This window comes from Miniopterus natalensis, chromosome 5, assembly GCF_054644295.1.
Source record: "Miniopterus natalensis isolate mMinNat1 chromosome 5, mMinNat1.hap1, whole genome shotgun sequence".
NCBI lineage: Eukaryota > Metazoa > Chordata > Mammalia > Chiroptera > Miniopteridae > Miniopterus > Miniopterus natalensis.
The window spans coordinates 45,944,261-45,959,811 of record NC_142085.1 but is presented as its reverse complement, the minus strand read 5'-3'; positions in this window follow the sequence as shown (position 1 = coordinate 45,959,811).

Below are 15,551 nucleotides of genomic sequence, written 5' to 3'. Positions count from 1 at the left end.
GTGAACTAATACTTCACTTTCTGAGTTTTGGATCTTCTCCTCTGCTCCTCCCATCATATTATTGAGCCCTTGACTTCTTTCTCCCAGTTTCTTTCAGGTGAAATATTTGTTCTTTATAATCCAAGCTTCTGAATTGATTCTTAGTAGCTACTGTGGGGCCTCTTTGTCACAAACTTCCCAAGACCCCAGGCCTGTGACTAGCTTTGCTGAAGACACTGGAGCTAGTCTAATGGTCACCAAGTACTATGGCATCCAGATAGAGTCTTCTAATATGATGTCAATTGTACACATGTTCTGTAATTTTCTTATTTCTTCTTTTTTTAGAAATATCCCTTTCTCCAGTGTTGCAAGATCACCACCTCTGTATCCGGGACACTGGTTCCAACCACTTGCTGAGCATGTAAATGCCCAAAGTCCCAAAAAGAGACAGTATGTACCTCTCTCCATAAGCACGAGACAATGGAAGAAATTGCTTATCTGATTACCAGAAGACAAAGAAAGGAAACTGCCTTCTGGTCCCAAGCTCTGGGACCTAGCAACCTAGATCCCCAATTCCCACATCTGCAATTCTATGCTCTAGACTTCTAGGACCTAAAGTCTTTCCCCTGACCTTCAGTCTTAGAGGCAAGATTTTCTTTTATTTTCACTGATCTCTCTGATCACAAATTCCCCTTTTTGTCTGTCTGATCAAACTTAGAAAGCTGGGACTAACTTTCTAAGCCCCAGCTGTTATTTACAAGGATAGACAAGTAGAAGATTCTTACTCTGTCCTGAAGCCAATACTCTATTTGGGGGAAAAGATGATAAATGTTCAAACCATCTGGAGATTCCTAGTGAAACGATGATAATATAAGGCATTTGACCAGATAGAACAAACTTTCTGGATTGGTCTAACAAACAACGGGAAACCATGGTAAGTAAGTTGTGGAGAAAATGAGGAATATGTGAGATAATGTCATTTTTGCATGCTGAATAAAACTGACCCTGTGTGATTTGTTTCATAAAATATACTCTATTTTTAGTAGATTACATGTATTATAAAATATAAATATTGAAAAAATTTAAATGATCTGATCAGGGTATTTCCCCACTGGCTGTCACAGCTCCTTTTCACCTCTTAAAGGTGTCTGATTGAGGTTGACATGCTGGGAGGTGGGAAATAGGACATTTTTTCAAACCGCAAGGCCATCAGGCATACAGATTCTCCTCTCTGCCTCAATTTTTGCTTTATCTGTGTTGCTAATGTCACTCTCTCTGCTTGAGTAGCACAAGATTTAGCTTGAACTTTAAAATTCAAATAAATGAAACTCCATTGAATCACATCAAGGTTCAGACTCTGCCAGTCAAGTATGTCATAGTTTCATATCTGTACATACCTGCGTGGAACCCTTTACACAGATCCCTTACACCACCCTCTTTATGGCTCTCCCTCCATTCAGTGGGCTCTTCCTTCCCTCCAACTCTTAGACTAACAGTCCATGCTTGATGATTCACCTCATATCGCAGATGGACCCCGAGAACCAAAAGCCAAAAGAAACCCCAGACTTCAGCTTGAACTGTTTTTAACCTCTGTCATTTAAACCATTCACAGTGGCACCCTCTGCGATCTGCCCCTAATAATCTCAAACTACTCATCTCTCTCCTGATGGGAGTTTCTGTTTTTCTCCTGCTTTAAAAATCTTCATCTCACTTGAAATTTGCTCTTTCTCATTCTGTTCTCTACCTAAATCACTTACCCTCAGAGATCAAATCCTTAGACCACGCTCAGCCACAGAAAATTCAAATTACTGTGGGGCTTTTGTTTACTCTGAAATAAACTCTAGCATAACCACCCTTTGCTCAACAATTAAGCTAGTGATCAAGACCTTTTCCCTGATGTAAATGATTTTAGGGAGACTTTTTTGTCATAGTCTCATTCTATTTATTAAGTGTTGAAATCCACAGTACCCCAATACTCTCAAATATTAAAAGTTAAATATCACTGCAGTTATGTAAGATTTGCAATAATAGATGTCAGTTTTCTACTTAAGACTATCCAAATCTGACTCACATAAGTTTGGAGTGTCCCCATAAGATAGGAAATATTACAAGAATCAAGGAGAACTCTGTAACCGTAGCTTTAGTGGTGGGAAAAAGTATATGTTCAGATGTGGAAAACTGCCCCAAAATAACCTTTTATGTTTCCACTCTCTGTAGAAATATTTCCTAAAGCTTAGTAGAGCTAGGTAGAAATGGGCTTTGGATTAATTTTGACCTTCTGTGGCAATGCATTTTCAAGACCAAGAATTTATGTGTGCAGAATATTAAATGTCAAATGCAAATATGAAAATGGAGCTACACAGTTGCAGATAGTCCCTAATTGATACTGAGCAGACTATTCCCTTTAAATGTTAATGAAACTGTTGTAATTACTAAATGACCAAAACAGCTCAGAAGCCAGGGTTCACAGCTGTAAACCATTACTTGTAAATTACTGGCACAGGCCCCCATTAGCAGATGGCTCTGCCCATGGAAGAAAACTTTCTCAAGATGCTCTTCTTCCAGGCCTGGGCTCAAGAGCAAATTAGATGAGCATATTAGAGAGGGCCAGAGTGTCTGTTTGGACTTGTCGCTAGAGAGAAGCACCTTTTTTGATCTTTTTTTGTTTTTTCATTACATTCTACGCAGAAACGGCTGAATATCACAGAACGCAAAGAAAAGAAGAGAAACTGAGAGAGCTTATAAATGTTGCACGGAGGTTCCGATATGCACACTTCTGCTGGCTTTTTAAGGAGTGGGGTGTTTCCTACATCCTGAAGCAGATGGACCTGCTGGGACGGAGGTAAATAATGAGGGGGAAGGGAGTGTGTGTGTGTGTGTGTGTGTGTGTATGCGTGCGCGTGGTGAGATTTGCTAACAAGCCAGTGGCAGAAAAGCAATTAGAAGAAAAATAGGCATTTGAATGGGCTTAGTACTCTCAAGACAGAGAACATCTATAAAGCTGTGTAAGCAAAACTATGCAGTAGAAACAAGCTATGTCTTTATTAGAGAAGGCCCGTGGCTCTCCACAGCTTTGTTCTGTAAATTCCATACCAGCTTTGCAAACTCTCTGAGGTTATTAACTTTAGTGGAGATTTTTAGAAAGAGTTGGGTAAGTCCTGCAGTTCAGCCTTTCATTAATATGAAAGAAAGATTAATTAAGACATCTGCTAAGAACAGGTTGAAGGAGGGGTTTGTCTTACAATGTATACGACAAACTATCCTAGAAATGAAATGATGGATTTTTCCTCACTGTGAACTACTCTGCAGAGAAAATGTTTAAGAGATAGGCATTCACAGTCAAACCAGAGAGGACAGGCCATACCTGCGTTCTGAACAGTTTGAACCACAGATAGAGAAAGCAGTTGTTAGGATTTCAAAATGCATCTTCATAGAAAAGGAATGTTTTGTGACTGTTTCTGTGTTTAGAGAAAATAACAAGTTAATCTAAATAATTTGACCTTGTGGTGGCAAAAGGGGCAGGGCATGGAGATGTAGGGTGTGGACCAGGTTTGGGTCACTGCTGCAGGGAAGTCATCAGGTAAGAAAAACTGAGACATAATTTCAGAATTTTGCCAAGGTAATGCATAATACTGAGCTTTCCAGGGTCTTTATGTTTTATGTCTGGAACCTGTGAGACCAGAATAATCGGAGTGAGAACTGACCCATAAAATTAGTAATGAATGATTAATGGGCTGATAGAAAGCCTGGAGTCGGGTCCTGAGGCTCTACGTTGCAAGAGCGTGATGAAAAGACTGGCATTCTTCTTCCTGGACTCAAAAACCTGTTTGGGGCAATGTTTTGAGATATTTGATGTTGCCCTTTGGTTTCTTACCACTTTCCTATCTTCCTCGAAGAACCTCAGTCCCTGGTGCCCTAGAAGCAACCTGCCCCCAGGATTTTCTTCTGCTTGATACTTTGCCCTTGCTCTTTAACTCAGGCCTGGTAAACATGATCTTTAGTTTTTTCCTTTCTTTTCTGACTTTCCTCCTTTCCTCACCAGAGATGATCTTAGTTATTTTTAAGAAGAATGCAAGCAAGTGTGTAAGTAGTTTCATCTAATGTACAATGAGAGATGGTCAGTCGGTCTGTAATGCTTCCCAGAGGTGGAAAGCATTTTTGGAGGTGGGTCATCATTCACATGTGGTGGTTCCGGCTGCAGTCTCTGAGGTCAGGAAGAACTGCATTCAAAAACCTGGCCCTGAGACGCGCAACCTGCGTGGCCTCGAGCTTGTCCCTCAGCTTCTCTGTGCCTCATTTCATCATCTGTATGTCGGAGCAATGTTATTTTATTTGCTTCATGTGATTAATTTGAAGAGTTTTAATTGCTCAATCTACTCTCTGATAGAAACTAAAATGTTTAAGGAATGTAACTCAAATGATTTTTGAAGTGACAATTTCAAATTTTAGATAGTCTTCCATAGTGAAAATACGAGATTCCATCAGGCAAAAGGACATTTTCTACCTGGGGAACTAATAAAAAGTAACTGATTTCCTGGTTTTGATAATGCATTATAGTTATATAAAATGTTACTTTTGGGGGAAGCGAGGTGAGGAATAGATGGAACTTTGCACTATTTTCCAACTTCTTGTGGATCTATCACAAAATAACAAGGTAAAAAAAGTAATAAACCCAGTCTTGATTTTATTCCTGAGCCAAATTTACTGAACTGTTTTTTTTTATTTTCATAGCTTTTTCCCTCTTGTGTTTTTGGACCATAGGTTCTTGAAAGCCTTCAGGTTTTTCATGCAATTCCCATGTCCATTGCTATAAAGAATGGTTCAAAAAGGTATTGTGTTGTGTATGTATGTACACACAAGTGTGTGTGTGTGTTATCTTGAGAGCAGTAATATTTGTAAATTTATCACTTTTGAGGTGAAGGGGTAACCAGCTATGGTTATTTCAATTGACAATTTGTATAGATATGTGTGTGGGGGGGGAAGAGTGCATTTTTATTTACTCTTTTAGAACCCGAAGAGTGGTATTTATGATATTTTAACGCATACTGCAAGCACACAAGCATGCTTGGCCACTTTAAGGCCATGGACCTTTCTGAGAATTTAGTGAAAGAATTTAGTGAAATTTATGAACTCTCCCCAAAAAAGTGTGTTAAAATAAATTCAAGCAAAATGATATGTGTAATTTATTCCTACCATGAGCCATTATTGAGCCCGGACTATGTGCTAGTAGCAGTGCTAGAGGTACCGGTGGTAGAGTGTGGGGCATATGAAAGGAAATAAGCTAAGCCTGTCCCTCTCCAGTGAGAGATGGACTGTAAGGAGACACTATCATGCAACATGACTGGTGCTATTTATTGGAGGTGCAGTGCACTGTCACATAGGAGGAGCATCTCCCCTGGACTTGAAAGAATCAAAAAAGATTTCCTGGAAAAGTGACCTCTAAGTTAAACCTGAAGGAGAAGTAGACATTAGCCAGTTGATGAAAAAGAGTTTGTTTCTAGCACAGGAAACAGATCATTGGAAGGTGTGGTTACAAGAAAGAGTAGTTTCAGAACTCTAAGAATCTAGGAAAAGCTAGAATATGACATATAAAGAAGATAAGAATAATAGATAACACTGGGGAGTGAGCGGGCGCCAGATCACGCAGAACCTTGTAAGTCCTATTAAGAAACCCTGGCTCTTGAATGTTGGAGGATCTTTGCAGGGTTTTAACTAGAGTAAGAGCTGCACTGTAGAAAGCTTAAGGGAAGCCCTGTGGGGAACGGACTGTAGGGAGGCAAAGCCAGGATGAGTAATGAGCCAACTGCAGCAACACAAGGAAGAGATGATAGTATCCTATGCTCCAGGCAAGGGACAGAAAGGGAAATGATTGGTTTTATGAGATTTTTGTAAGTAGAATAAATATGATTTTATTTGGATGTGAGATGCATAAGAGAGAAAAGTTGAGAGTTAATCTAAGGTTTCTATTCTAAATCAGAGTTGCTGATGGTGCCCCTCACTCAGATAGACATCAGAGGAGGAAGAAGGGTTTGAATAAGAGGACTTTAAGTTGTGGGCTTGTTGAATTTCAATTTCTGTGGGCTGTCCAAGTATGTGTGTGGGGGGTGGCATTTAGATAAGCAGCTCTGGGCTATGAAAAGAGATACTAGAATTGGTATTATTTGAAAATAATTGAAGCCACAGGAGTAAGTGAGATCGTACAAAGGAGTGATAGAACTTTAGTGAATTAGAGTAAAAGCTAAATCACTGTAACAAAAGGACCTCATAATACACTGTCTTAGAGGAAAAAGAAATTTAATTTTCTCTCCCATACCAGCCTTAATGTGAAAAGACCAAGCTGATAGAATACCTTAACTCTACAGAGGCACTTAGAGACACTTATATCTGGGTGTTTCCCTAGGTATTATTACCATTGCTGAAAATGGAGTACTGCCGCCTCCGAATTCCAGCCGTTTGTACCAGTTGTCATTATAAATGGACAGAAAGGAGAAAGAGTAGATCTATAGAACCTTCTCTGTAAAAGAGAAACTAAGACCATCTACGGAGCGCAAGAGGGCATGGCAGGGTTAGGAAGCAAAAGTGTGAAGAAGTTTGAATTGTCTTCATGGAGGGCTAGAAACAAGTTTATGGAGCAAGTGAGTGGTTCCGATTGCTGGTCATTCTGTAGCACCTGGATAAGTTTGGAAACCATAACTTTGTAACAGTTGTACCATACTATTTAATCACAAAATACTAGAAACATAACACGAAAGAAATCTTTACAAAGACGTTTTTCTTGCTCTCATGTATTGTTAAGTGTAATTAAAGGCTGATTACTGAAAAAATTAAACCATCCAAACTTTAAGATCCAAATTTTACAAAATGAGAAATAAATTGTTCCCCAAAGGAAATTGCAGCCAGAATCTGACACTATTCAGCTTTTTAAAATATGGAATTGCCACTGATTTGAAATCATACATGTTATCTTTGACATCTAATTTTGATACTTTTGGTGATTTGTTTAGGTGGCTTCATGTACTAAGAGACTCACAAAAACATGTGAGTGGAATCAATATTTTCACAAATGGCTCTGCCAGGCAAGTACAGATTGTCAAGTAAAAACTGAATTGTCTGAGACTTCTTGACTAGAAATCCCAGCTGAAGTCAGCTAGGTCACACTCTGTCACAGCGATGTTCTCTGTGTCAGCAAGAAGATGATCATGAACTCAGATTTCAATATTTAACTTGTAGAGCAGAAGTAACTTTGGGAAGGACTCTGTCAATTTTCCAAGGATCTGTAGATTTCTTCCCACAGAGAATTTGGCAATCTTCTATCACCATCAACCCAAAACATGATGATTCTAGAATTTATAAATTTAGGATAGTTGCCTGATTCTGGGAACTGGGAACTTGGATGCAATAGTTTGTGGTTTGTTATGGTGGTGGTTTGAGGTAGGGATAGGGGCTCTATGTTTGTTTTGTTTTTAGCAGCATCTGTAATTCAAGGCTTTGTCTTGCATGAATTACATTATTCATATTGTCAGAAAGCATCATTCCCTAGCCAAGATATGGACCAACTCCTCCTTAGCAAGCAGTCTGTCCTCCTCAAATAAACAAATAAATTAATAAATAAGTAAATAAATTAATAATAAAGGAGAGAGAGAAGAAAAAGGTAAATATGTTTCTCAAAATGCAACCAACCACTAAAAGTTTTCTTTTGGAACACATAGTAAAAAAGTTTATATTTTCCTTTCATCCTTTGTCAAAACATGCCGAAATGAGAGATTTAAATCCTTGGCTCTGATAAAGTTGATCTTTCCATGGCAGTGGACAGAGCTTCTCTCAGAACTGCTGGCAGAGCCTCTTATTCATTGCATGTGGGTACAGAAGGCCATGAGTCATTATGACATGTGGAGTGCTTTTCTTCAAGAAAGCAGCCAAACCAGATGTGTTGCCAGGCATCGCAGATGCTCCACCTGTGCATGAACACCAAGATCTGTCTTCCAGGAGAAGCCTTCTTTGGCAAAGATGCTTCTTCACCATTTTGAAGACACTCACTTATTTCCAGATTCCAAAATGGGCTCATAAAATGTAAATTATTCTTCAATGGCAACAGTGTGCACATACTAGATAAACGGTAGGAGCTAGCTTCATTGAGAGACACCTATATTTTTGTTCAGTTGCATGCAGCATGCCAATGACATAGCTGCCAGTTTCTTCAAGATTTGCTTTAGTTGGGGAAAAGATATAGGTACTTCTAGAATGGATGATGTTTGCAGACAAAGGTAACTTAAAGGCAGCTGAAATGGGTCCACAAATTTTTTCTAAAATTATGACTTATTCTGTTTGGGAATGAAATAAAAAACATATATGATGCTCTAATATATAACTTCTCTGTTAAGAAATCTAAGTTCTTGTAAATACCCTATCTTAAAACTTAAGACTTTTTCTCATAGAACAGTTCCAGATCATCTGATAGGTTTACATGACAATCAGGTAAAAAATTCTCCTTCCATTTGCTTAAATTTAATGCTGGTTTTTCTGACCTATGATTTTCAGAAATTTGATATGAAAATAAGGTCAAAAGTTACGTAAGTTCCTTCAACATTTTTTATTCATTTATATTTGCTAACTCAAGCTGGGTCTTATGACCACAATCATTATGGCAGAATACAATTTAATATGTATCAATCACAAATATTCTAGAATCACAATATGACAAAGATTAGCTCATTTATTTATTTTTTAAATCATGATACATCTACTATGTGCCAGGGACTGATCTGGGCACCAGGGATTAAGCAGTGAACAGAACAGATGAAAACTCCTGCCATTGCAGAGCTTACATAGTAACGCATCACTAATATATGCTTCCTAAATATATATAGCAGCATTCCATGTCACTCAATAATAGAACATTAATATAATTTACAAAAATAATGCTAAAATATTTTAAAATAAATGTTTAAATAATAGCAATGAAATCAAAGGAAATAATCATCTGGTTGTTTTTTTAATGTATTGAATCATTTTTATATCTGATTCCTAACTTTCTGAAACCACTACCTGCATCTCGAGGGTCTCACAGACCTAGTTCACAAAAGAAAAATATTGATTGTTGAAAAGTAAAGAGCATATATTCAAAGTGGGAAAGAAAAACATCTTGTTTATTTGAAAGGATTGAAAGATAATGTTTTCTGGGCCTTACCTCAGTTGCAATATATTTATTTATAGCACATTGTATCATATAGTTTCTTTTTAAACTACTATATATTTTTAAGTTTTTGAGCATATGAAAAACTCCTGACAGTAAAGTGTCCATGTTATTCTCCATAATATCAGTTTAGTTTTCATGTACCTCAGTCAACTTGGGCTGCTATCACAAAATACCTTAAACTGGGTGGCTTATCAACAACAGAAGTTTATTTGCTCACAGTTCTGGAGGCTGGAAATATGAGAGTATGGTGCCAGCATGGCCAGCTCTGAGAGCGTCCTCGTCTGGGGTGCAGACTGCTGACTTCTGTGTGTTGACATGATGGAAAAGAAACAAGCTAGCTCTCTGGGCTCCTACAAGGGCACTAATCCCATTCATGAGGGCTCCACCCTTATGAACTAATCACCTCCCCAAAGCTCAACCATTCAACCACCAACTACCATCACGTTGGGGATTAGATCTCAGCATGAACTTGGAGGCATCAGGGTGCACAAACATTTAATCCATAACCTCATCACAAAGTTATTTATCTTTGGGAAGGTTTATAACCCCCGTAAGTTGCTTCAAATAAACAGCTTTCCTTTGGAACTAAGCTGAGTTTTCCTTTCTGGGTAACACTGACAATATGCATGAGTTAAACTGTTCTGTTTGCTGCCTTAAAACTATGGAAGCCCTTTTATTGTTCTGAGGGAGAAAAAAAGATATGTATAATTAAACTTCTAGGACAATGGTCTCCAATTAGAAAGTAGGAAGACAAAACAAACAGTTGTTTAAAAGTATCTATTGTTTTGTCTGCCTGGTGCAGCAATTCACATGTGCACCAGGCTCCCACCAATGCATTCTAACAATTTCCTTGCCCCAATACTAACTAAGTAGTTCCAAAGGATGCTTCGATCTTTTTATAGATTCTGATACCCTATTCATGGTGATTATTGCTAATGGAGTCACTATGTGACTTCAGCAGGACCCATAAGAATATTTCTTGGGGATTTATAAATTTGAGTCAACACGGAAGAACTTTTAGCTCCTCATTGGTTTCATATATTAGGGAACTTAAATGATGAGACTGCCAGTGTATAGTTCTCTAGCAAAATGAGCAAATACATAGACTTGGGAAATAGAGCACAGTTGTCCACTACATTAGGGGCCCATTTAATCATGAATTTAGAGTGAGACCAGTTAGCATGACAGTGTTTATCTCTAGCCACACTGGGCTCTGGTTAGTGCCAGCTCAGAGTTCATGAGCAGATGGGTTAACTAGGAGTGTGGTTCCAACACACAAGTGCAGTGAAGAAGAACCTGGGACGCTGGACTAAGAAAACTAAACAAGGCAGAGACTATGGTAATGACTGTTAAACCTCAGCTGAGTAAAGAAAGAAAAGTAAGGGCCCAATGGAGGGAGGGTTAGTGAGAGATGGGAATTTTTGCAATAACTCAATTATGTCAAATATGTATGTGATTCAAAAATCACTGACTTTGAAAAGACTAAGAATCTATCACAATTTTCAAAGGTCTTTGCGACTCGCATTTTAAGACAGTAGACACATAACCTTCTGTGTCCTTTGTATTTTTTGTTTGTTGTTCCTGCCTTTAAAAGATAAAAAGTCCCAATAACTCAAAACATTTGGGGAATTTTCTTTTTAATATTGTTCATTATTGTAAATTGTAAAAAAAAATAATAATAATGCTTCACATGATAAACTCTGCATACTCAAACTTGTCTGTTGATTTTTGAGTACCCTCTAGTAAACTGACATCACTCATGAAAATGGAAAAAAAAATGATTTTTCTACTTCACAGATACTGTGGGGTTGGGGGAGGAGCACTCTCAGATTTCTTGTTAAAAAATAAAAATACTTCAAAGTCTGCTGTGGTTAAGAACACAAGTTCTGGAGCCTATATCCTGGCTTAGCCACCAAAGTGAAGTTTATTACCTTAGGTAAGATACTTAATAAATTTTATCTCTACCTTATATATTAAATATGGTTAAATGTATAGGTCATAGTGCATAGGTTAATTTTATGCAATTATAATTAATTAAATAATCCAAATGAACCACAGACTACAGTGCCTAGCATATACTATGAGATCAATACCTGTGGTTTTGTTTTTCTTTATTGGATTTATTGCTCTTTAAAACTACACAAAACTAACAGTCTCATCAAGGATTTTCATAGTTTAAAACTTAGTTTTTAGAGGGTTGGGAAAGGATTTATATAATTTTCTTTTAGTTGTCACTATTTTAAATTTAATTAGACATCCCCATGAGGAAGTGCATAGATAGATGTGTATGTTTATATACAAATTTGTACATATTTATATATATACATATACATATAAAGAATATATACAAATATATTTTACATATATTTTGAATCTATAAGAGATCTGCTATCTGCAGAATATATATTCTGTTCCCTATTTAAAAGGCAAGTTAAAAACATAAAAGGTCAATTGATTTAGAAGTAGTTTTTATTGATTTTTTATCTTTTTGAGAAAGACATCACACACAAAACTTATCTGAGAAATGTATCTGTAGATTAGATTTAAAGCTTTTGTTAAAGCTAATGTAAAATCTCAGCAATTGTTATAAAAAATACTTTGCCATTTTACATTTTAAAATAAATTGAGGCATCATAAATCAATAAATTTATTGCTCTAGGTACAGTCATAGTCCCCTTGCTAAAGTTCAGTCAACCATCTAAATGATGTGATGAATTCATGCCAAATTGAAATAGTTAAAAGTTTTAGAGTGCAGCCAGTGCTTTCTGTCTTACTTAACTACCCTGGTGCTTATAATACTTTTGACCATTCTCTCTATTGAAATTCTTTCTTTCCTTGATAACTTTGACTTTCTCCTAGTCTGTCTTTTACTTTTCTGGTCATTTATATTCAGTTCATTTTTCATGCTCTTTTTTTTTATGTACCCATGAAATGCTGAAGTTCTCTTGAGGTTGTTTTTTTTCCCAACACACTTGGAGATTTCATTCACTTCCATGATTTAAAATGATTTAAACTACCACTGTTTATGATCAGAACTCATAAATATATCAACATATTTCAAACCTAGCTATCTACTTTTTATTTCTTCTTGCTTATCTCACAGACAGAGCCTCATTTGCCAAATCCTTTCACTACAGGGAATGTAGGTAAGCTAAATTCTCCAGTCGCCCACAGCGTCAAGAATGGCCAGATGATTAACATCTGACCAAAGGAATGCGTGTTGACATAATACATGCCTCTTTTAGGTCTGACCCATAAAAACATCTTACCTATATCATCCCGTTCTTTGTTCATCCACAAGCTCCATGGAGGTGATTCTAAGGATCTAGAGGAAGGTGGACTGCAGGATGAAAAAAGCCTTGGTGCTTGAATGGCAGAAGTGAGCATAGACCCTCCCCACACATCCATCATTAGATAAGCTACTGAAATGGTTACTTTGCACAGCATTAGCCTATCCTGACTAATACACATCTCCAACTCAATATGTTTGATGTTGAATTTATAGCTTATTCTTTGAAACTGTCCTCTCTTCCTATTTTTTCTCTTATTCCAGTTTTTAAACATGGGATAGAGACACCTTGACCCTGCCTGAATATTCACCTTCATAATTCATTATTCAACTGCTCTCTCCCCCCTCCATCATCTCACTATTTTTCCTGTGTTACTCAGAGGGCTCTAAGATCTTCTATCCCCAGTCTCTACTAACACAGGACAATTCTCATATCTTTAATGCCTCCAACTATACAACCCCTCTCTCCAACAAGCCTGGCTAAGTCCTATTCAACATCAAGATCTGGCTTATATGTCATCACCTATAAGGAGATGACCAGCTGAATGATATGTCCCTCTTTGATTCCATATCATCCTATGCTTACTTCTACCATAGCAATTATTATCATATATATTTTTTACTAAACTTTTTAAATATAAAAATATTATTTTTTACCTTTTAACCTTAGCAAAAAAAAAAATTACAGGGCCTGGCTCATAGCATTCATTTATTAAGAGTATGCTGAAAAAAAAAGTATCATATGATGAAAGTTGCAGCATAGATATTTCAATTTTGTTCGACAAGAATGCATTGGCCAAATACATAGTAGTAGTTGCTTTGGATACTAAAAATGAATAACATGTGCCTTGACCTACAATTTACATTTAATAAGCTAATGTAAAAATATTTCTATAAAACTATATTTTTAATTACAGTTATGTTTAAAGGTTAGAACTTGTACCTGCAGAATTACATACCTTTAACAGCACAGGCCCTGGTGCTTGGTAAGAGCAATGGATTTTTCTAATGTTAAATCAATTTAGCACTAGTCTTTCTGAATCTAACTTCAATACATCTCTTAATTCCACCCCATTTTCACTGTCTCCCCTGCTACTGCTTTTGCTCATGCTGTCTTTATTTCTCATTTGCATTGTTTCCCAATATTTCTAGTCTAGACTTTCCTCTATCATCAAATTGACTTCTTACCTGAACAACAGCACCTGAGTTCTCCATTTGTACCTCAAACTTAACACAGCTTTGAAGTCATCATTTTCTCTCCCTCATTTCTCTATGTTTGCTCTTTCTTCTCATTAAATCCCCAATTTTGGTAAATATCACCAAATATTGCTGGTCTATCCCCTAAATGGCTCTCAAATCTGTTTTTTGTTCTCTATCTTCTCTTTCACTATTTATTTCCTGCCTGGACTGATACAATAGTTCAACCATAATTACCTACACTGTTCATGTCCCTGCATCAATACACCACCTACATGTTCTTAGAGTGATCTTCTTAATATTCAAATCTGACCACATTCCTCCAGAATAAATTCTTCATTCTTTCCTCATAGGATAAAGCTCAGTTCCTTAGCTCTGCATCATTTAGATCTCCAGCTTCTTATCTTGCCATCTTCTCACTTTCCTGTGTATTCTGTCAACAATTTGTGGCTAACTAAATATAAAACATATTCTTGTGCTTGAAGACTCTCTTCTGATTATAAAACCCTCCCACTGCCTTCTTCTAACTCTAACTTACCTTTCCAGAAGCTTAAAATGTTAGTAGTCTTGAAAGGAGTAGAGTGAGACACAAAATATGTTTCCTTTCACCTGAAGTTATTTTAGTAGTTGCTGGAATATCAAGCTACCTAAAATATATCCTTGATATCATCAACTGGCAGCATATATTTAGCTCTCAATAGAGTTACATTAATAAAGATTAACATTAAATCATTAATATTTACTAAAAAGCTTTGTTCTGAATTCAGAACTCAGTGTCTAAACATTTAGCTACAATTGGTTGCAATTAGTAAATAGGGTAGTTGGTATTTGAGGACAATATAAACTGATTTAAAAAATAATGATTTAGAGGAAAGGAAACAAGATGAGAGTGTAGGTAATGGCTGCACCTGCCGCCTCCCGCAACCACATCAAAATTACAACTAAAATACAGAACCACCATCACTAAGAGCCTCCTGGGATCTGGCTGCACAGAAGCCCCACAACCAGGGAACAGAAAGAGCATCAAGACTGGGAGGAGGGGGGGGACTCGGGCAGATCGGGGGTGAATCCCAGAGACATGACCTCGGGCCCACACCCGGTGCCGAGGTTGAAACCCAGGAGGGAATCTCGGTGGTGGGGGTTTCCCGGAGGAGTGAGGGGTCCCAGCCTACAGCAGGCCCCCAGCCCAGGGCTCCAGGGCCGAGAAGAGATGTCCCCACAACTCTGGGCTGTGAAACCAGCGGGGACTGTCACTACAGGAGTCCCAGGCTTTCCTCTTAAGGGGACTGCTCACTGACTCCCTCAGATGCGCTCCCTCTGAGCCCAGCGCCGGGCAGCAGCTTGAAAGGACCCGGGACACTCGGGGAGGAACTAACCTGCCTGAGATCAGGGCGAGAGGTGGAGGGCGGCTTCCTCCCAGGCAGAAGAGCTGGCAGAGGCGGTTGCTCCTTTGGTGAGTCCTCCCCACACACAGCCTGCAGGCAGGCGCCATATTTGAATCGCCAGCACCTGACTCTCACCTTTGGCCCCGCCCCGTGATTCCCGGAGGCCCCTCCCCTCCCCACCTGCAGCTCATCCAGGCCATTTCCAGGGGCTTTTCTGTGCAAGGGGCCTCTCAAGCCTCATGCTTAGGACTTTCCTAAAATCTCTCAAACAAGCAGCAGTGGGCCCCATACGGCTTGATAAGTGGCCCCAGGCCTGGCACTAGCGGCAGCCTGCATTGGCTCATAGCTTGGCCTCTCCTGGACACCACGAAGCCCAGCTCAAGTAGCAGCCAACTACGGTTTGCTGTGTAGCTCATGCTGGGTGGCCCTGGGCAAGGCACTGGCACAGGCTGACTTTGCACCTCCTGGGAGGCCCCAGAGACAGTGCACCTGGTGGTCAGACTTG